At 40.5% G+C, this 21,582-nt stretch overlaps 1 protein-coding gene across 4 annotated transcripts in view; it reads left to right on the forward strand.

The window, feature by feature from the left end:
* Window positions 1-3,371: 3,371 nt before the first annotated feature.
* The window catches only part of b3gat1a (beta-1,3-glucuronyltransferase 1 (glucuronosyltransferase P) a), an 81,850-nt gene continuing 63,639 nt past the window's right edge, over window positions 3,372-21,582 (forward strand). For 3 of the 4 annotated variants that reach the window (XM_039822319.1, XM_039822335.1, XM_039822327.1), the window contains exon 1: window positions 3,372-3,980. The gene's annotated coding sequence lies outside the window, so the exon portion shown is untranslated. The remainder of the gene's footprint in view (window positions 3,981-21,582) is intronic. The other variant, XM_039822344.1, reaches the window with a different exon arrangement.

The raw sequence follows: 21,582 nt of genomic DNA on the forward strand, positions 1-21,582 counted from the left end.
CCCATTAGTGGCTGCACTCTTAACAGCAATTTAGTGACTTAAAATCCATCTTGGCTGCTTGTCTACTTTTTTTCGTTCTACTGAAAGGGCAAAATAAAAAATTGCCTGTGAGGTTTCATATATCACACGTAATTAACAACACAAATGTGTAGAGATGTCTGTGTGTGAGTTTGTCATTTCCATGCATAAGATACACAGGGAAATTATACATGTATTTCTCTGTCTGTCCCTCTCCCTGAGGTCCTTTTGTTTTGCCACTGTGTAATGTCCACCGCAGGGCCACCTCGGTGTTATAGCCCTCCTCTCGTCTCTCCGGCCTGGCCAAGCTCCTCTGAGAGCCAGGCGTGGTCTTTGGGTTCAGAAGAGGTGAGCTGGCCGAAGTGATGGTTTTTGATCCCCACACCAGACGCTGTCTCACCTCCACAGCAGACAGGCTCGTTATTCAGTGACGCCTGAAATTAGATGGTAGCCCTACACTTTTGGGGTGGATGGAAATGTTGTGCTGTCAACAATTTGCATTAGCCCCTGCCAATCACTGAAACTATCATCTGAAGATATATACGCTGAGAACTTTCTTTCATCCAGAACAAAATTACTTTTGCATGCATGCAGAATTTGGTATATGCCACCCAATTTCCCCAATATGTTTCTGCATGTGTGCTATTGTGCGGCCAGTCATGCATGAGGGAATGCTTTATCTGTGAAACAATTGCAGCTCTTCCAGAATGAATTTACCGCTGCCAAAAACAACATATGCTCTCGTCTTATACAGTGCATATTTCCAAGCAGTTGTCTTTAAATGTCTTTGTCAGAGATTAATAATTTGTACAGTGAGGTCATGTGTACATCTGCAAACTACAAAGAAAATGTAACCAGTTTGTCACTTGCTTATGCAGAGTTATTTATTATTACACAATGAACAAGACTAGGCCATAACCTAGTGTACAGCTGGACCGTGTAGGTCAATATGCTTAATTGTGGCCTAATTGTACATGGATAGTCAGTGGTGATGTCTATAATGTGAATTTAGATAGTAGCAGTATTGACCAAAAGTATTAACATTGTAATTGCGATGTTAACATGCGCAATGAAATGAACACATTGTAAATTTCACCTAAATGCGATGAATAAGAAAAATCATTTCATTTAGGGATGGGAGCCGTAACCCGGTATTAAACAGGCCCCGGGTCTAAAACATTTATCATTATGCTGCAACCTCTCCCCTGCTGTGTCGGGGCTAAGCTCCTCCACATACAAACAAACATGCACACACGGAGCAAAGTCAGCGAACAGCAGATCAGAGAGGCCGCGGTGGAGACAACTACTTATTACTGTAGCCTTCGTAAGTGCATTAAAACCTAAACCTTAAAAAGCCAATCTTTTATCAATACCCCTGTTCAACAAGGATAAACATGCAGACATGTATAGCAATATTGTAATCTGCTCTGCTGCAGTCTCTCATCCACTGCCGTTATGTTTCACACGAGCACAGTGTGCTAACTCGGCTAATACCGAATTGTGACAAGCTATAACAAAAGCTGTCTGTAAATCTAAATGGACTGTTTTTATATAGTGCTTTTCTAGTCTTAACGACTACTCAAAGCGCTTTAACATAGTACAGGAACCATTTACCATTCACACACATTCATACACTGTGGCCGAGGTTGCCGTACAAGGTGCCACCTACTCATCAGATAAACATTCACACACACTTACACTCCGATGGCGCAGCATCGGGGGCAACTCTGGGTTCAGTGTCTTGCCCAAGCACAATTCGGCATGGAACTGCAGGGCCAGGGATCGTAACAACCAACCTTCTGATTTGCAGGCGACCTCTCTACCACTTAGCCACAGCCGCCCCGTATGACGTCTAACTGTTTATCTGAGTTTGCCATGTATCCTAAAATTTGGAAATTCTTGTAAACTTAGCTGCTGGCTGAGACGATAGCGATAAAACTATATGGCTAATTATTATGCATGTCAATGACATCATCAGGAGGAGGACTTTGTTTCCTTCCACTGCTTTCAGATGGTTCTATTTTAAAGAGGATTCATCCTTTCTTCATAATGTTTTGTTATTTGAGTATTTTATCTTTCACCAGCTGCCATTGAAGCAATGCCTGCTTCCTTTAAGTGTTCATGTTAAAGGTCCATGGCATGAAAATTTCACTTTATGAGTTTTTTTTAACATTAATATGCATTCCCCCAGCCTGCCTATGGTCCCCCAGTGGCTAGAAATGGCGATAGGTGTAAACCGAGCCCTGGGTATCCTGCTCTGCCTTTGAGAAAATGAAAGCTCAGATGGGCCGATCTCGAATCTTGCTCCTTATGAGGTCATAAGGAGGTAGCTACCTTCCTTTCTCTGCTTTGCCCGCCCAGAGAAAGAAATTTGGCCCACCAAATAAGAAAGACAGCCATCGCTTGCTCAACAGCACCGCAAAGTGGCAGTTGGTCAAGGCAACACCCCCACCCTCCACCTTGCCCCTCCCTCTCTCCTCCTCAGGAAAGCTCACTACTGACTCTAGTGGCTGTAATTCTGCACCAAGGCTGAATTTCGGGAAAGAGACTTCAGATACAGTATTAGGGGACCACTAAGGTCTATATAAAAGCATCCAAAGAGCAACATGTCATGGGACCTTTAAGCAATTGTGCTGTTGCAGTGATCTGACCGTCTACTTTTCTGCCAAGTGCGTGCAAATCTTGCAAGAAAAAACATTGATAATTTATTATAAACAATATAGAAGACATTATGTATGATAGAAATTATCTTATTCTGATAAATGATCACATATGATTCTCTTGCTAACCCTTTTGATTTCCTTTCCCCTTTCCTTGCTGTTCTCCTGGAGTTTTCTGTCACTGCTGTTTGTGATTGTTTTTTCCTAAATAACACAGGCATACTTGTTTCACATTCCAACATTTCAGTTGTGTCTGAAGAGAGAGTGACAGAGGAGCAGCCAAGCAGACACACACACACACACACACACACACACACACACACACACACACACACACACACACAACAACAACAACAACAACAACAACAACAACATCCACCCAGTAGCCTAATGACAAAGTTAATCAGCTGATTGATGGGCGATAGCAGAGGTAAAAGCGCCACTACAATTTGAAAGGGCACGGTCCAACCGGACCATGGTCCAACCAAAAACAGGAATACCAGGACCACATCTTCTTCTTCTTCACTTCTTCTCAATCTCCGTCATCTCTCTCTTTCTGCTTCCCTCTCTCAGACCAACTCCCCCTCCCCTTTTCTATCTCTCCCCCTCTCTCCTTTCTGTGCTGCAGCCCACCCTGCTCCGAGCATTAATGGTACATGCCATTGGAAAGCCTATCTCTGGAAGGGAGGAGGGAAGGGTGGTCTCAATCTCTGCTAAGAGGCTACTTTAGTCCCCCAACATAAGCACATTCACAGATGGCTCTGCACGCGTAGAGCCGTGTCACCCGTTACGACAGAGCAGCCCGCTTCTGTGTGAACCAACGAGCCGCGGACAGAGAGAAACAGAGAGGTGCAGAGAGATACAAAGAGAGGTAGAGTGGATAAGTGAGGGAGGCAGAACAAGAGAAAGAAGAGGCGAAGAGCCACGGAGTAAAAAACAAATACATCGCTGCCACTCTGACGTCTCCCCCTCATGCGCCTGTTTCGGCTTGTGTGAGCGCAAGAAGAGGAGAGAGAGGGGAAGGGAGGAAAATAAATCCTGGGAGCTTGTGTCCTCTCTTTGCTTCATATTCCCTCCTTTTTTTCATCTCCATCTTTCAAGGCATGAAGGCGGGTGTCAGCGGGCACGGCAGAATAAAAGAAAGGGATGCTTTGACTGCTGCCTCTCTTTCGACAAGGCACAAGGAGGAGGAAGGGGGGGACAGCACACAGCAGGGACAAAAACAGGATTTCTAGAATGAATGGGAGTCCTTCTGCCGCATGCGCTGGGAATAGCAGTCTCACACTGAAGTCTCTGAATGAGGTAAAAATAATGATTATCTTCCTTTTTTTTCTCTCTGGGTCGGTAGGGTCAGATATACATCTGTGAGGCACTTGAAAGCATGCTTGATAGAGATGAACCAATCTGATCAGGTTTGTAACAGCAGCGGGGAGATTGCCATCTTTGTCCCTGGGTCGCTGTGTGCAGCAGCACAGTGGAAGTGAGAGGGAAAATCTATGCATGTTGCATGCCGCAGAGAGGCAGTGTGAGCCGGGGGTAGAGAGAAGAGTCACTGTTGGCCTGATGAAAAGAATTGCTGATAATCCTCATGATGAGCATTTGGGTGCTGAGATAGCAGAGCAGGATTGAGAGATTTTCTTCTAACTGAGCAGAGCTGCCGCGCAAGGTCCAATTAAAGTTTAGATTCAGTCAGTTCAGCTGATAAATGCAAATTAATAAAATGTGAATGTCATCCCCTGTGGTACACATTAAAACTCATGTGAAAGAAATAAAACATATGAAGACAAAAAAAAAGTGTGTGTGTGTGTGTGGGGGGTCTTCTAAAGCAAAGTCTGACAGAGCACTTTCACTGGTGACCCTGGGGAGCCATACACTATCTTCCAGACCGAAAATAACAACTTGTCCACAGAAGCGTACAAAACAGGGGCATTGGCTTGAGAAAAGGAAAGCTTGAGTCGGAGTTAAGTGGGCTGTACGTTCTCATTTCTGACACCTTCCTAGGAAACACTGGCTGTTTGCGAAAAGATGCAGTGTAGTGGATGTTCTCTTGACCAGCACAGGTGCATGAGCAACTCCCTGATCCTGGAGACGCAATGTTTCAACCTGTGTTCCACTTCTGTCCGCTAATGACACAATGATGGCATATTTTGGCATGATCATGAACTAGAAAATGTACGTTGGCACCATCAATACTGCAGGGTTCTGTGCTAAATTATATGTATGTTTGTAGTTAACAGGGACTCTCAGTAGTCTCAGTGGAAAATTTTGCACAGTGTGGTTACAATGCCAAAGGTCTGGGCTCCTGTCCTAAGTCCTTTTCTGACACTCATGTGTCAGAAAACATCAACCTGACTCTCCCTGGAAGTTCAGACTGGTCCAGTCACAGAATGCTGACACCCATCATGACATCAGGCATATTGGATAAAATATGCTGTCTCTTAAGTTGTTTTTTTGTTTTTTTACAATCAAGCCACTCTCTGAGGAAAGTGGCATTCAAAAAGACAGAGAACAGAGGCAATATTGTTGCAGTCGCTCTTTGTGAAATTGTTATATTAGAATACCATTTAATAGCTATTTGATAGATGCTTGTATCCAATGAGCCTTATAGTGCTGTGAGTATGTGTATTTTTTATATTATATGGGGAAATGAACCCAAACCTCTGGTCACTGCAGGGCTGCTGTGTATCTATTCTTCCACAAATACAATAAAACACACAATGGCATTCCTCCATAGACTGAATTAACTATTTGTGCTCCTACCTTTCTTAACTGACTCCACAGACTACATACATGATGGCAGCAACACCAGGCCCCCTGTGTCTCAGCCTGTTCAGTACGTTCACATGCAACGAAGCTGTACTTGTTCCCAGCTGCCCCTTACATGGGTGTTAGCATGCTTCTATTGCGCTGCACTCTCTGACCGTGTATATATTTAGTTTCTGCTCAGTCTGGCAATGTCAGCAAATGGCATCCAGATCTCATTTATGGAAGGGGACAGCTTGTCATTTCATTCTGTGTTCATGTTTGCCCCCTTCGCCTTAGCCATACAATACACAAAGTGCCAGAATTACACACACACAATGTGGCTGCAGTTCTGCCCCCCGTAACTCATGATTTGCAGTATGAAATATAATAGAATAGAATAAAATAGGTATACTAAAAGGATATCATATTTATATATTGTAATTTATTTCCATTTTTATTTCCATTTTTATGGTTAACAAATCTGTTATTAATGCTTTATCTACGCGTCATAACCATTATAATTCATAAATGAAAATAATTTTTGGTTGGCCTGGTTGTCAATCCACGATTGTGGTTAGTTTATATGGTATACTTGCATAAATAGAGCTTTTAGAGCATTTTATCTCTTTAGGAAAAGCCCTGTCCTGAGGGTCAAAATATAAACCAGAGAGCTGAATGCCTTTTGCCCAATGAAGAACCTACAACTCTTTATTATTAAAGCTAGTCACTATATGATAAGCATTGGAATGTAAAGTCAAAAATGTTAGGCATTTAGAAGAACAAAGACAAAGCAACCTACATGGACACACATTGCCATTTCCACACTACAATGCATTATAACAGCATATTATTAAAGTGCTCATATTATGCTTTTTGGCTTTTTCCCTTTCTTTTATAGTGTTATATATCTTTTTGTGCATGTTATAGGTTTACAAAGTGAAAAAGCCCAAAGTCCACCCCAAAGGGACTTACCATCTCTGACAGAAAACACTGTTCACAAACTGCTCCAAACAGCTCTATTGTAGTCCAGCCTTTACTTCCGTGACAAACATGTGTCACTTTGTAACACACGTTATAATGCTCGCCTAGCTGCTAGCGTGGCACTCCCTCATACTCTGCTTCTGACTGGCTAGTAGTGCTGACCTACTGTGCATGTGCGACTCCCAAAAAAGATGGAACAGAAGTGAGATGCCTCACTCTGTAGCTAAAACAGAGAGCTCAACAAAAAGGGGAGCTGCAGCAATGTGCAGTACAACCAAAATATAATGTTTTTATAAAATTAAACCATGTAAACCTATTCTGGTACAACCTCTAAATACAATTATGAACCTGAAAATATGAGCACTTTTAATACAAAATTTACTAATGCTTTAATGTAAAGTGGCACCAAACTTTACCTTTTTCCTGTACAACAAATGTCATCAGTATTATATTATACAATATGATACATCATCTTGTAGAAATGCAGGTGTTGCATGTCCATATGTGGAGGACATGTGTTCATCACTGATAGCTCAGCAGCATTTCACACATGATTGCACAGTGTAATAATGTGCCTGAAGCCCGACAAGATGAAGGGGTTAGACTTTGCACAAATGTTTTGAACAAGGCTGTGGAGGTTTCGAAACAGAAGGCAGCGTGTGGGTGCATGTAAAGCACGTCTACCTACACTGAGAGCCCACAGATATAGGTTTTTGAACCCCACTCCACTGGGCGAATCTTCTCTGCAGATTCAGTCATGCAGCTGTCCAGCCTTAGGCTACAGAGGGGCGAAGCGGCCGTCATGAGAATAAAACATCGCCTTCATCACATAAAACAAATACTTTATATAGCTGAACAACCCACAGTACTGTATGTGGTTAGGTACATATGGGTATATAGAACTTGAGTAATTCATACACACTCACACAGACAGCTAAGCTAGATGGTCTGTCACATCTTGCTATTGTAAAGATAGGCATCAGAAGAGCACACTCAAACAAGTGCAGTGATTACTGGGGGGAATCTAAATCTTTAAGATCTTGAATATTAACCACTGACTGTTTACCAGCGTGACACCACAGCAGCCTGATCTTGAGGCTACATCAAAAAGTCTGAATCTAAGGGTAGAAAATTGACAGCACACAGGTCTCAAGATCGGTCTTAAGACCAATTTTTGAAGGTCTCGGTCTCGTCTCGTAATCGATCGTATTTTTACTCGTCTTGTCTCAGTTTCGGATAAAGAGGACTCTGGATTTTATTTCTAGACCGGTCAAGACTACAACTGCAGGGATTTTGCTAAATTACCTGTGCATTGTCTGATTTATGTGTTAAAACTTGCAAATGCAACCACTAACTTGACTTATATTTAATATGTTACTGTAATCACCCTCTCCCTGCCCCCTTTACACACACTCGATACACTCTGGTCTTGGTGGTGGCGTGGTCTTGGTTTAGGTGGTCTCGACTACAACACTGCTTCCTACTGCAAACACAAAATACCTGCTTTTGCATGTGTGAACTGTGAAAAATACCAGCATTTTAAAGTAATATTCATCAGCAAGCAATGACTATTACTTATGCATGGTTCCGTTCAGATTTGTGCCTAATCCAAGTCAATAACAATAAAAATAAAGATTCAGTTTTATTTTTATTGAAAAATAGCACAATTTTCGTGAAAAGGGCTAGATTAGATCAAATGATTTCCACCCAGATTTTATGCTCCCCTTCATCCAAAAGTTATTTCAATTCCAACAGTATCGATGTGCAATTCCTACAATTCAGAGTAAAAAGTCCTCTTGTAACAAAAAAAACGTAGAAAATGTTTTGAGTGATATACAGTTCATACAGTTCCTCCCGCTACTGACACACACACAAACACACACGGTGGATGCAGGAAAAAATGGAGATGAGACGTACAGGATGACCTAAATTGAGGACAGGTACGCTGGTTATTGTAAGTGCAATGTTAAATTAAAGTCCAATAAGTACTTTATCAAATCGTATGAATGTGAGTCCCAGGCCAGGTTAGGAAATTAACTAACAATGTAGGCTAAAGATCAACAAGCCACTGACGCATATGTTCAAATTTGATTCATTCAATAAATTATAATCTTTTGTCTTAAATCCACCAGCCATTTTCATATTATACCAACATTTGCAGCATCCTGAGCCTTTTTGGTAAGGTTACTAGGAAAACTCAGCCCAGCTCAGAATAGTTTTATTCTCCCCGAAACAAGGTTCCTTTTTTTTGAAAGAACTATACAAAAAATAAAATCGCAACTTTTTTTGCAACTTTCATTGTCTCCCGCAACTTCATTGCAACAAACATACAAAAGACATCGCAACTTTTATCGCAATTCTTTACAAAAGCTCCCGCAAAATCATGCATTTTGGGCCGCAACAATCTCAAAAAAAGGCAGCGAAATACTTGAGGGACTGGTTAATAGTTATCCTCCAACACTGCCTGCACATTTCTTTACTGGATGTTCGTGATAAAATATTATCCTTTTTACTTGTTGTTTCATTTTGTTCCGATGGTAAGAATCCAAATTAGAGGGAAGCAAGATCTTCATTAATAAGTAAAGGTTGCTTGTAACAATGGTGTTCGCTCAACAACATAAGTCAGCCTGGTTCACACAGTGTCAACCACTGAAGTGTGAATTGTATGAAAATATGGAATGGCATCATTTCATTATGGCCCATGGTGGTCCCAAAGGCAGGGGGCTTACAATACATGCCCTTTTTAATGAACAGCTTAGAAGCAAAGTTGTACCAAAATGAAACTAAAATCAATCTGTTGGGCCTTGCAGCAGTGCTGTCGTACCTCTGTGGATTACACTCCACGGGGCACTTAAAATCTGTCTGGCTGCCCATTAAGACAGCCACTATCCTGGCTCATTAATGTCCTGCAGAGGAATTAGTATAAACTGTGCTCCACAGACTTGTGATGGAAGAGGCACTCTTCCTTCTCTCCAGCAGCGTTCCTCCTTCCAGGGACAGCAGTTGTTTGCTTGCGGTACATCAGAGCCGCTTGGAGTGACCAGCAGCACAGAATAATTAGATGTTCAATTCCTCCAAACTGCTGTAACTGTTGAATTCATCCTGACTTGTTTTAGCAATTTCAGCAAAGGTTGCCAAAGATAATCACTATGTAGGACATCACCACACACTTAAATGGGAAATTGGGTTTGAAAACCGAGGATTATAAGAGGATGGGACACTATCCTGGAAGTAGTGAAGCAATATGAGTCGCAAACATGTGCATTAAAAAAGGAATGGAGGGCTTTAAGTGTAATAAAAAGCTGGATGTTGATACCTTTTTTGTTTGCTATTGCTTCCTACATTGTGCTGTTTCAGAAATTACTGAATGTTTTGCTGTTTTGGTTATTTCTCTTTTTTGCTGCGAGATATGTTGGAATTTGATCATGTAAGAGGCTGTTTGTTGAAGTGTTTGTCGCTGTCTCCCAGAGGTAGCTACTTTGATCGCTTGTATTGTGACATTGACCAGTAGACCTTTTGTATTCCCAGTCAAACTGTAGGAGGTACCCCTTAAAATGTATACATTGGAGATCAACCTTCATTCCATGAAAAAAACAGGGTGTCTTCTAAAATATTTCATTATTGCTCATGTCAATAGTGGAGACCCTTGGGTTTGTTTGTTCTTTTGTTGATGCTGTTTCAGTTCAACTCAGTCAGCAGACTCCTATTCTATTACACTTATCATTTTCAAAAAAAAGCTCATATATTTTTTCAAAGCAACAAATTCAATTTGGTTCAATCCCCAGACCGAGAGGATACAAACAGTGTGGGGAAAGAGAAAAGAGCAGCGCTTGTCCCTCCCTCATTACCACCACTGAGGTGCCCTTGAGCAAGGCCCTTAACCCCAACCGCTCCAGTGGAGCTGCTCAGTGGCTCAGCAGATCAGACTGGGGTTATACTGGGAAGCTTCCAGGTATGAATGTGTAACTGTGTGAATGTGACAGGTCGTCGTTGCAAATGAGAAATTCTTCTCAATCAACTTACCTGGATAAATAAAGGTTAAATAAAAAAATAAAAATAAATAGACCACTGTGCTGGTTAGAACAGCTACACTAAGAACATGTTTTAGTCTTTCTTATTTCAGATCTTGGGCAGGTATTTTATTGCAAACAAAAACCTGTAACATCTGCTGAACAAGTTTTTTTTTGTGTGTCAATCAAATGAACAGCATGGTTTCTGTTTCACAGGGATTTGCTGCTAAGGCTTGTAATGCTGTTTACTGGTTCAATCAGTAATGCTGCACGATTCAAATAAGTTTCCCTTTTCTCTTAATTAATTTTTTTGGGGTATAATCTCATTATGTGTCTTTGTGGTTACCCGTGGTCCCTGGGGGTGTAAGAAAAAAGAAGATAATAGGGACAGCTGGCAGTGTGGTATCAGTTGTGTTCACAATCATCAGGCCTGCTGGAGATTAGAAGACGAAGCAGAGATGCTACTGGGGGCGTATAGTATGTGCAGTCACAAAGTGTACTGTACACACGCACACACAAAGACGCACACCGTCTACACTAATACGCACAAACACTAAGCAAAGCCCCTGACCCAGCCCTCAAGCTTTACCTCCCCCACTGTCAAACCATATTCTGCCACACACAGTGACCAAGAATAGAGAGGAAAACACTTCTTTTCTTTTCTCCAATCTTAAGATATTTACTTTGAGTGTTGCAATTACATAACATAAGAGAGCGAACAGGAAGAGTCCCACTCTATCTTTCATGAAAAAAATGAACTTAACCTATAATCAGCGTGGTGAAGATGGCACAGCTTGTGTCTACAGCTGAGTGCTCAGCTCAGGGGGAGGAGGAGTTATAGTAAATGTTGTGGCTAACAGGAGGTGTCTGAGGTCAGGAGGCTGAGATGATCATTTCACATAATGACAGAGGTTTCCCTTCTCGTCACCCATGCAATGATGATGTGACCTGACAGCGGCGGTGAACACTGTGGGGTTGCTCTTGTAGTCTATATTAAATACATACTGTACATGATGTGATGTGACCTCAAAAATCAAGCAATATCACTAAATAACTCCTACTACTACTACTACTCACGCTGGAATCAGATGTGAAAAAATGTGTACAAAAGTTACCAGAATTCCAAACTGAAGTCCATTATTAATGTATTATATTTAACCAAAGTAGAGTCTATTCACAGCTAATACAATCAAATATGAATGATTTTGACAGAGTGACTCCATTTTATGTTATTTTTTTGTCTGTTTGATAAACATCCAGTTCCTTCCAGGGATAGCTGCTGTAATTACTCACAGATTAGGCAACGGCAATGGCAAACACACAGCACAACAAAAAGTTCTGGTTTTAAGGCACAAACAAGCTCTCTCAATTACCCACTTGAGAAAATCCTCGAGGCTTTGTCGTAAATCCCTCAGCTTTAACAAGAACTAAGTGGCCCTCCACCTCTATAGGGGGAAAGGATCACCTTATGAACACGCTTATTTCAGTAAACTCTCAAAGATAGCACTGGTCAGGCTCCTGGGTAGCTCACCTGGTAAAGCAGTCGCCCATATATAGAGGTTTACTCCTCGATGCAGTGGACGCAGGTTTGACTCGGACCTATGTCATGTCTTTAGCATGTCTTTAGCTGTCCAATACAAATAAAGGCCTAAAACACTGGTCACCATTACCCTGGTGTATGGTGTGCGTCTGTAAGCGTCATCTAGTTGCAACAGCATGTCATAGTCAGTGTATTTAATGTGAAATCTGATAAATGAATTAATGACTGAAAAAACCCTGCATGCAATGGCAAGAATATCCCTACCTCAGAATAAAAAAAAACACCTTCTAAAGAGGTTGTCCTGTTACAGAAGGTAATACACACAAACAATAAACACAAACTGAGTGGCATTTATAGATTAAAATCTCTCTACCACCTTATAAACCACATACTGATTGACAAAATGGATTAGTAAAAGAAGTAATAGGAGTAAAGTGGACAGCAGAGGGACAAGGGGACAAGAATGATTAGCCTGTAGTCAAACTGTGGTTAGACTGTAAACATATTGTTTTGAACCCTTTGAAATAAAGAAAAGAAACGATCACCTTACATGTGATTGATTACACCTAGCACCAGGGTGACAATTGTTGTACTTTTATCTCTCTGCTACAGTGTGTTCAGAAAAAAAGCCAACCAGCCAATCTTTCTCCAGGTCATCTGGGAGGACTACATACTATGTTAAAGCTGTGTTGGCTTGCGTTGGTAGATACTCATTGGAAAGATCCTATATGGCTATGGAGTTCAGGGAGATTTTGAAATGGGGTCCACAATATTTTTTTTACGAATCCAGTAAATTGTAGGAGGAACAAGTGAGGAAATAGACTATATCCTTGACTTACACCCCATTTCCGAGTGGGAGGAAGTTGTGGAGAGGGTTTTTATATGTGTGTTTTGCATTACATGAAGGCCTCTAATTTCATCAAAGTGGGTGTTAGCACAATCTCATTGCAAACTTGAGGCACAAGTATACATGGGTGTGACCAAAATTATCTTTTCCGTTTAATGTCATGATTTTTAAGATGTAACAAATTGGTTGAGTGCCTTGCTGAGGGTGTTCTTGATATGTCTTGCTTTCTTGCAGCTCAGTCCAGCAGTGTTTGTCTGGACCTCTGCGAACAGCTGTTGAGTGCAAAATAAGAAGAAAACCATGGTGAGCACATTATGGCTTCCATTTTCTAAATTATTTTCTAGATCTGAGACCAATCTGATTTACTAATCTACCCCATGAAAACACTATTAAAACCATGACAGTTTTTTTTTCGTCCATCGATGCTGAATGTGCTGAACTCATTTTCTGCCATGGTGCAATCATCCTTGTTACAAAGTATGAAATAGGATTGGCACAGAGAGGGCTGTCTGGTTTTGCCATTCTGAGTTACTAGAGGTAATGTAGGCAGCAGTTGTGACTGTTTTGACTGAGTGAGATGGATAAACACTCATTTGCAGCAGGGAATTACTCTAGATTAAATATTGATGATTGTTTTTCCTTGTGGTATATTTACATTTCCAGACCAACAATACCAACACAGCAGAAAGGCTGAAGTAAAAGTAAATACAGACGGAAATGTGTCAGTGCAGGGAGAGGAACTTTTAGTTTTATTCCACTTCACTGTTATGTTAGGTTTAGGATTTCCAAACATCCAACTTCTGTCAAGTCCCAAAATTAGTGAAATTATCTGTGTGGAAGTTTAAACACTTTAAGGTGTGTGAGAGGTAGAAGAAGTCAGCATTTCTGTTGCTCACTGCTGCCAAACAGTATAATGCGAGATGACAGGTCTTAGCTAGCATTTTTTTTATTGTTCTTGTTGTTGCTCACATGGCATTTCATGTGCAGTAGGCGCCAATTACTTCTCACTCACAGTGTTGCATCTCAGAATCACGCTGGCACACGGGTAATGAAGGCAACGTGTGCCTGTGTCCCTCATGAATGCTAAGAAGTTGTCATTTACCATTAAAATGTAAATTTAAACCATTCCAGTGTATTCTGATTTTTCCTGGACTTCAATTACTCTAAATATTTCCTCTTGATCCCTTTAGCACCTGAGGGGGGAATCCTCTTTGATGTGGCCTGTTGTGTGTGGGTGTCAGAAATCCAACTAATTTAAAAAAAATTGATTTCATTTTAAAAGTTTTGAAAGAACTAGGTGACCTGTTGGAGCATCAACCGTGCCCATGTATTGTCCTTCTGCTTTGGACTTAAAGAGCAATGAGCAGCAAGTCTGACCTGCCTTGCACCAGTATTCATTTGTTGAGCTTCTTGGCTATAAGAATGAATTACCGTGAACAAGCTGTAAAATACAGATACAAAATAAAGAGCTTAAACTGTTCATGCTCATAATCACTTTCATAATCATTTCATAAGTGAAGTCTCTGTGTACCAAAGAAGATTGGCAAGTTATGAATAAGGTGGACTTTTAACGATAGTGATTTTAAGTTTATTGATATTTACATTTTTATTTCACAATGTGGGGAAACACTGACAGATGCCTACCCTCAGTCCTCTATGCTTCATGCTAACCAGCAGGTTTGATAAGCGGTTTACATATTCAGTCCTGAGGGCTGAACATGATGCCCCTCAGGCAACATCTACTGAGCCGTCCGTACCATCTGACTAAAGATATGATGGCTCTGAATATCATTTGGAGAATATGTGGGAATAATTAGAGCAGAAATTGAGCAATGATTTGTGCAGTAGTACATAGTATGCAAGCTGTAAATTGTACATATGTAGATTGTATGCTGTATCAACTGGGGTTAGTGCCCCCTCACAATATCTCCTTTTAATATTGAGGTCCTCCTTCACTCAAAAATGTGTCACCACAGAACGAAAACACACTGTCATCGTAGCCGTCAGCCACTGCCAGTTACAAGCTAACAAGCTAATAAACAACATAAACCAAAAAAAGAGGCTAAGTAGTCGACTATTTTAGTGCAAAACAGACACCACGTCTGAGTCTGGGTCTGACTGACATCGGGTTCAGGAAGGCGAAACTATAGTTGCAGATTGCGAACCTGTGGAGCTTTGCAAACAGGCTGCCCATGCTCTGTGACGGCGGACGGTTGCTCCGGCTCTGTGAGACAGCTGTCCGCCGGGGGGCTCCCCCGCCGCCTCCTGTTTGAACCCGGTGGCTCAAACATGTAGGCTTATGGCTGAATCTGTCCAATGTTTATAGCCATCTTTTATAGCCTACTCTTTTACTAGCCAACCTAAGGTAGATGCTAGAATGTAGTCACCGAACAAATCTCAACATTGCGCGGGGAAGGGAAAAAAAAAAAAAATTAAAAAAGAAGGGGGGGTATTTAATAATATACAATAAGAAGTTGGAGTATCAGATCCCTTGTTGAAGCATTGTCATACTGCTTCTGGATGACCATTAAATTACATTCTAAACACAATCACTTATCACTAAGCTCAGTGTTTCAGTGATTTCTGAAGTCTAATTTAGTTTTTAACAGATCAACAGAACTTTGCACAGAGGGACCGGCTATTTTGTCTCCTCTCAAAACCCTAGTACAGTTTAAGAGGATTTCAATGAAAATGAATTATTGTAGGAATTTTGTTCCCATGATAGTGAATGTCTTGTTTATGTCAGCCTCGTCTTTATTAAGTACAGAGGGAAAAGACCAAAAGTACGTTGCCGGAGACATTTGTCGCAAATTACTACTGCGAACTGCTGCTAAGTAGATAAAGTGGTAGTTCCGATAAATGACAGCATAATAATTGTTTGTGCTGCCTGGTGATGCATGTATGTAATGAGATGGTATGTCGAAGGAACTGTACTGTGATCAACGTGGCTCGTGAAATAGGCAAAGGCAGCATTTTCTGCTTGACCTGAGGTGGAGCCCCCCTGCTGTAGCCCGCCACAGTTAAATGTTGTCCAGTGCTCTTACATCTGTCGTCCTGATATGACTGATATGTACAGAACAACTTCAGTCAAGTCTGGAACAAGTACACTCAACTTTAGCCTAAACTGCAGTGATTAAGTTACCTGTTTTTACCTCATTATATTGTACCTCATTTTGCTTTCAGTTTAAATTTAGTGTTCAAATTTGATGATATTGCCTCATAAAATGTGGGGAAATGGATGTGAAATCTTGCAATTTAATGAAAAGAATAAACAAATACATGGAAGCACATTATTGTAGTAGTGCGAACACACACAATGAGCACCTTGTTACCTTACAGTAATTACTCTTCTAAGAGTTGTGAGTGGATTTTAAAATACTTTGTGATTATGAGTGCAGGTGTTTATGCGTGCATGTGTTTCATGCATATGTGTCTTTTGTCCTTTGCCTTAATGGGCACCACATCACTTAGCATTATTGAAACAGGATAATTTGAATGAATGCCAAGAAGCTGTGCTCAGTTACATGCAGCTCAGTGTAGCGTCATCGCTAAAGATAACTGAAGAAAGAACAATGTTCACACTGAGGATAGGAGTTGAGTTATATAATAATACACGGTGGGTTGGAGGCCCGAAACAAATGCCCTTGTGTGATTGATTACACGCTACAAGCTAATGAGATAAACAGAGCTTGAATCGATTCAGTCAGGGAGGAATCATGCCAGAGGGGCATATGCAGCCTTGTGCAATGGCTGTATTGACACGCTCATATTCAAAGAGCCAGTGAAAGAGACCAAACCTCTGCGTTTTTGGCTGAGAACAGAGCTGTGTCCTCTTCCGCTGCATGGAGCTGCTTCGCCCACCACTGCAATCAGGCTCAATGCTACTCAAATCAAATGCTAGCAATGGGATCTAACAAGTTGGGTACAGTACTTACCGCTTAACAATCACTGCTAAGAAAAACCTTTTTCTGGTCAAAGACAAACAAGACATGGGCTGTGTAGCAGGCATTCTTGCATTAACAGATGGGCATAGGAAAGCACCTTTAGCTGTGGTTATAGTGACAAAGCAAATTACAGCCCGAGCGTGCATGACCATCAGCCCAATTTAGGGACTAACTGTGCCCTTCCAGCCCTTCTTGCTTCACCAAGAAGGGCTGGACACCATGTGTGATGCTGAGCATGTCTGAGTTGAACACGATGACTCAGAATAAATGGGGGGAAAAGAAAGCACCGGGCTCTAGAGAAGTGAATACCTGGTCTTCTTCCCAACCCCTAACTGTTAAGATTACTGAGGTTCTTCATAATATGTGTGTTTGTATTTTGTATGTGCTTCATCTTGCTGTAAAGTCTGTAACCACTTACACTTTCAAAAGCAACTCATATTCTTGTTTCGGGATTTGTGTTAGACTTACACTTCAACAAAAGCCAAAATACAATAAAATATAAACAAGTTGGATTATATGGGTTTTTTTTTAGATCATGTTGTGGCTTCATTTTTACAAGTACAGACATTTTTTAAACCAGGACTTACCGCAGTGAATTTTAAGCCTTTTGATGCTCTCTGATAAGCATAACAGCAGGGGAATATGACCAGGCTCCTGGAAGGACACTCAGAGGAGGTTTTTATTAATTAATAGTTTTATGATTGTGTCACTCAAATCTTGTTTGCACACCAAAAGACACAAGGGGGCGTGTCATCAGTCATGGGAGGGTGAAGGCAGGGGAGAGGAGACTGTACACAGAGGACAAAGGGACGAGAGTCTGTGTACTTTATGTGCTACTAAAGAATTAGAGGGAAACAGAAAAAGTGTCCAATTGCATAACAATTAATTTGCTGTAGTGTTGGATCATAAGCCTTTTAGCAGGAAGGCAACAAGGGACCGGTGGGGTCATCGCAGTTCCTCCACAGACGAGCATTACAAAGAAAGAAGCTGGCCTCTTCTTATGTGATTCCAGATTTGCCCCATGAGGGTGACATTTTCTTTGGCTGTAAAGGATTTAGTGTGTGTGTGTGTGTGTGTGTGTGTGTGTGTGTGTGTGTGTGTGTGTGTGTGTGTGTGTGTGTGTGTGTGTGTGTGTGTGCATAACTGCATGTGCCGTATGTTCCCATAAGTCTTAATATTTGCATATAGTGTTTGCATTTTACACCATTTGTAAAATTAACTTAAAACATTTGCACACATGAAGTCAGGTTGAGTAGAGTACAATCAGTTCCACAGCACTTCTCAAGTTTATTCATTTACTAGTGAAAAAAACCTAAAAAATAAGTTCAAATTTAGTGATAGTAACAGTTAATAACATAATCCTTTGCTTTCATGATTCAAAATTGAATGAGGGATTTTATAAGGAAGTAAGGGACATTGTTAATCTACAGTATGAATAAGAAACCCATTTTTTTCCAATAATAATGATAATAACATTTTAATAATACTCTCTTTGCTCATTTTTCAGCCAAAACAAAATAGCATGTTTTCAGTTGTGAGTTACTGTAAAAACAAAATTCCTAACAAGACAATGATCAAACAGCCTTGGCTGTCAAATCACAGATACAGATCTGTGATTTGACAGATCAACGACCGTATGCCGAGTTAACTGCACCGACAACATCGGTGATAATCACCTATGATTGATAGGTTCTGTTCAAGTGTGGTTCTTACTTGCTGAGTTCAAATACAGAGGGGGAGAACATGCTGTTACAACACGTATAAAGAGGGGAAGATGAAAATCAATATGGCTCCAGCCACGCCATACTGCAAATGAAAAGCATGCATGCCACGATAATGGATATGGATTTCTGGGTGTGTGGCTCATGTTTTATTCTCATGCAGTGCAGAAATCTTTATATATAGTGCTGCAAGCATTGATTGATGAGTACACGGGACAGGGAGTCTATTTCTACATATTATGACTTGTATGACAGGGTCTTCAATCACTGTGTAAAAATAGCCACTTTGTATGGTTTAGATAATTATACTTTTTAAAATGAAATTTTCTACATATGTGGTTACCTCAAGTTAACAATATAGGACCACTGCCAGAGTTTTTTTTTTTTTTTTGTTTTGTGTTGGGGAGGGGGGGGAAAGAGGGGAGAGTTGGGTGGGGGGGAGAGAGGGAGAGAGAGAGAGGAGAAGGGAAAAAAAGCGAGGAGGGGGAGGAGGGGGCAAAAAAAAAAAAAAAAAAAAAAGGGAGGGAAAAAAAAAAGAAACAGGAGAGAAAAGAGGAAAAGAAGAAGCCAAGCCATTTTTTAACATAGTTCTTACTCACTTTTTTTTTTTTTTTTTTTGTTTTGTTTTGTGTGGGGGTGTGTGTGTTGTGGGGGTGTGTGGGGTTGTGGGTGGGGGGGGGGGGGGTGTGTGGGGGTGTTGGGGTTGTGGGGTTTTAGGGGTGTGTTGTTTGTGTGCTTGTTGTGTGTGTGTTTTTTGGGTGTGTAATAGGGTATGTGGGTGTAGGTAGTAAACAAAGTAACAAAACCAAAAAAGAGAAAAAAAGAAAAAAAAAAAAGAAGAAAAAGGGGGGGGGAGGAGTAAGAATAATTTTATTTTTAAATAATATTTTATAATATTAAATTAATAAAAAAAAAAAAAAAAAAAAAATAATAATGTAGGTATTAATTGTTTGTTATAAATGTTTGTTAATTTTATAAAAATAATTAAATTAAAAAATAATAATAAAAAAAACTTACAAAAAAAAAAAAAACAAAAAAAAAAAAAAAAAAAAAAAAAAAAAAAAAAAAAAAAAAAAAAAATACATAAAAAAAAAAAAGAATATTAGATATTGTGGAAAGGTAAAACACAAAAACTAACTTTACTTAATTTGTGTAAAAAAAAAGAGGAAACTTGTTTTCGTGGGCTGACGTATGGTTTTTTATTATTATAAGTAAATGGAAAAGAAGAAAAAAACAAAAAGGGAGGAAAGGAAAAAGGGGAGGGAGGGGGAGAGAAAAAAAAAAAAAGAAAAGAGGAAAGAAAAGTAATAGTAATATCTAAAAGGGGGGGAGAAAAAACAAAAAAAGGGGGGGGGGGGGGGTTTTTTTTGTTGTGGGTTGTAAAGGGAAAAAAAAAAAAAAAAAAAACACAAAAAACAACAGCAGCGCCCACGGGGGGGGCACCCCCAGAGGGGGGGGGGGTTTAACCTTTTCCCCAAATATCAACAAATTTTTTTTTTTTTTATTTATATTTTATTTTATTAAATACCCCCCCCAACCCCTGTTGTTTTTTTTTTTTTTTTTTCCCCCCCCAGAAAGTGTGAGAGAAGGGGTTTTTCCTGTTGCCTTCCTTTTCAACTTTATTCAGAGCATTACATTACACAGTGCGGCCACTGCACCTGGTTGAATATGGCCTGTTGTTCCATCACTTGTGCTCTAAGTTCTCACCTCAGTGGCGAAAGATAAAAATGTGGCATCGGTTTTGTTGCACCAAACTAGGGCTGGGCGATATGGACCAAAAGTCATATCCCGATATATTTTGGCTGAATATCGATATACGATATATATCCCGATATTTTTTCCGCGAAGTGAGAGCAAATGTTCAGTCAAAGCCCAAATCAAATATGACATGTCACAAGTAGTTTCATAGAAACAGTTGCAAAATCAAATAAATAATAAACCGGTTTCTTCACCTGGTTCATGATTAAATGCTCAGCTGTTCAAATAACAATAAAATGTAAACCTAAATACTGTATAACAGGAGTACCTTTTTTGAAATCAAAGCTCCATAGGCTATTTGTGATTCGTTCCAAAGGTCAATTAAGCTTTAGATATTAATATAATCTACTTTGTTCAAAATGTAATGCCTCATGCCTGTAAGCCTAGGTTATAGTCCCATTCTTCCACTTGATACTGCTTCCACTTAAATAAACTTAAGATGAACTATCGACTACAAAACAAAGAAATTTATTATGATCGGTTCACAGATCTGAGTCCAAACGGAAACTTCACCCTTCTGAACTAAGAGTTTCTGCTTCAAGGTGAAGTTTAAACAGACTGAAATGTCCAGGCTCATTCCTCCACTATTTATTTCTGTATGTATTTATGCGTTACATGTAATTTTAACGGGCACTGAGCTCCAGATCCTGCAGCCGCAGACGGTCGCTGCCCCGCTGTAGCTTCTTTCCGTCCGCCTGCCGCCGGCAAACTTAGTGGAACTTTCCGCCGATATCGACATACAGTTCGTCCTGGACTACGTGTAAGATCCTACCGGTCACAACTCTGTCTTTGGCTGGTCCGATCTGGATCAGCGGGGACCGCGGCAGCGGCGAAGCGGCTGTTGTTTTGCCCGGGGAAGAGCCGCTGCGGCAGCGGGGCTCTCCGCCTCCCGCTGCCGCCGGAGCTCAGATTGCTGGTCCGGCGGCATATATAATCATAAAACACATTGTCACCTGTTAAATGTTATCCATTGCTGTTTTTCTTTTCTTTTCCTCTATCGAACATAATTAAGCAGTACAAAAGTCCGGCATCTTTAGCGTTGATCTGAATGCTTCGGCCCCTGTTCCAAGATGGCGCGGGTTTTGACGTATGTTTAGAACCTCGCGGCGACATATCTATGGGAGCAAGGATCACATTTGAACTATATCGATATATGCGATATGGTCTAATTCCATATCTCATTTAAAAATATATCGATATATTTGTTTATATCGATATATCGCGCACCCCCACCAAACCATATACTGTATTTTGAAACACTGTCCGACAGCTGATTCAAAAGTCAAATTCCCCTTTACTGTGCTTTTCAGAGAGAAATTCTAAACCTTAATGTTTAGGAGAAGTGTAAAGTACTTTTT

This window comes from Perca fluviatilis, chromosome 2, assembly GCF_010015445.1.
Source record: "Perca fluviatilis chromosome 2, GENO_Pfluv_1.0, whole genome shotgun sequence".
Classification (NCBI taxonomy): Eukaryota; Metazoa; Chordata; class Actinopteri; order Perciformes; family Percidae; genus Perca; species Perca fluviatilis.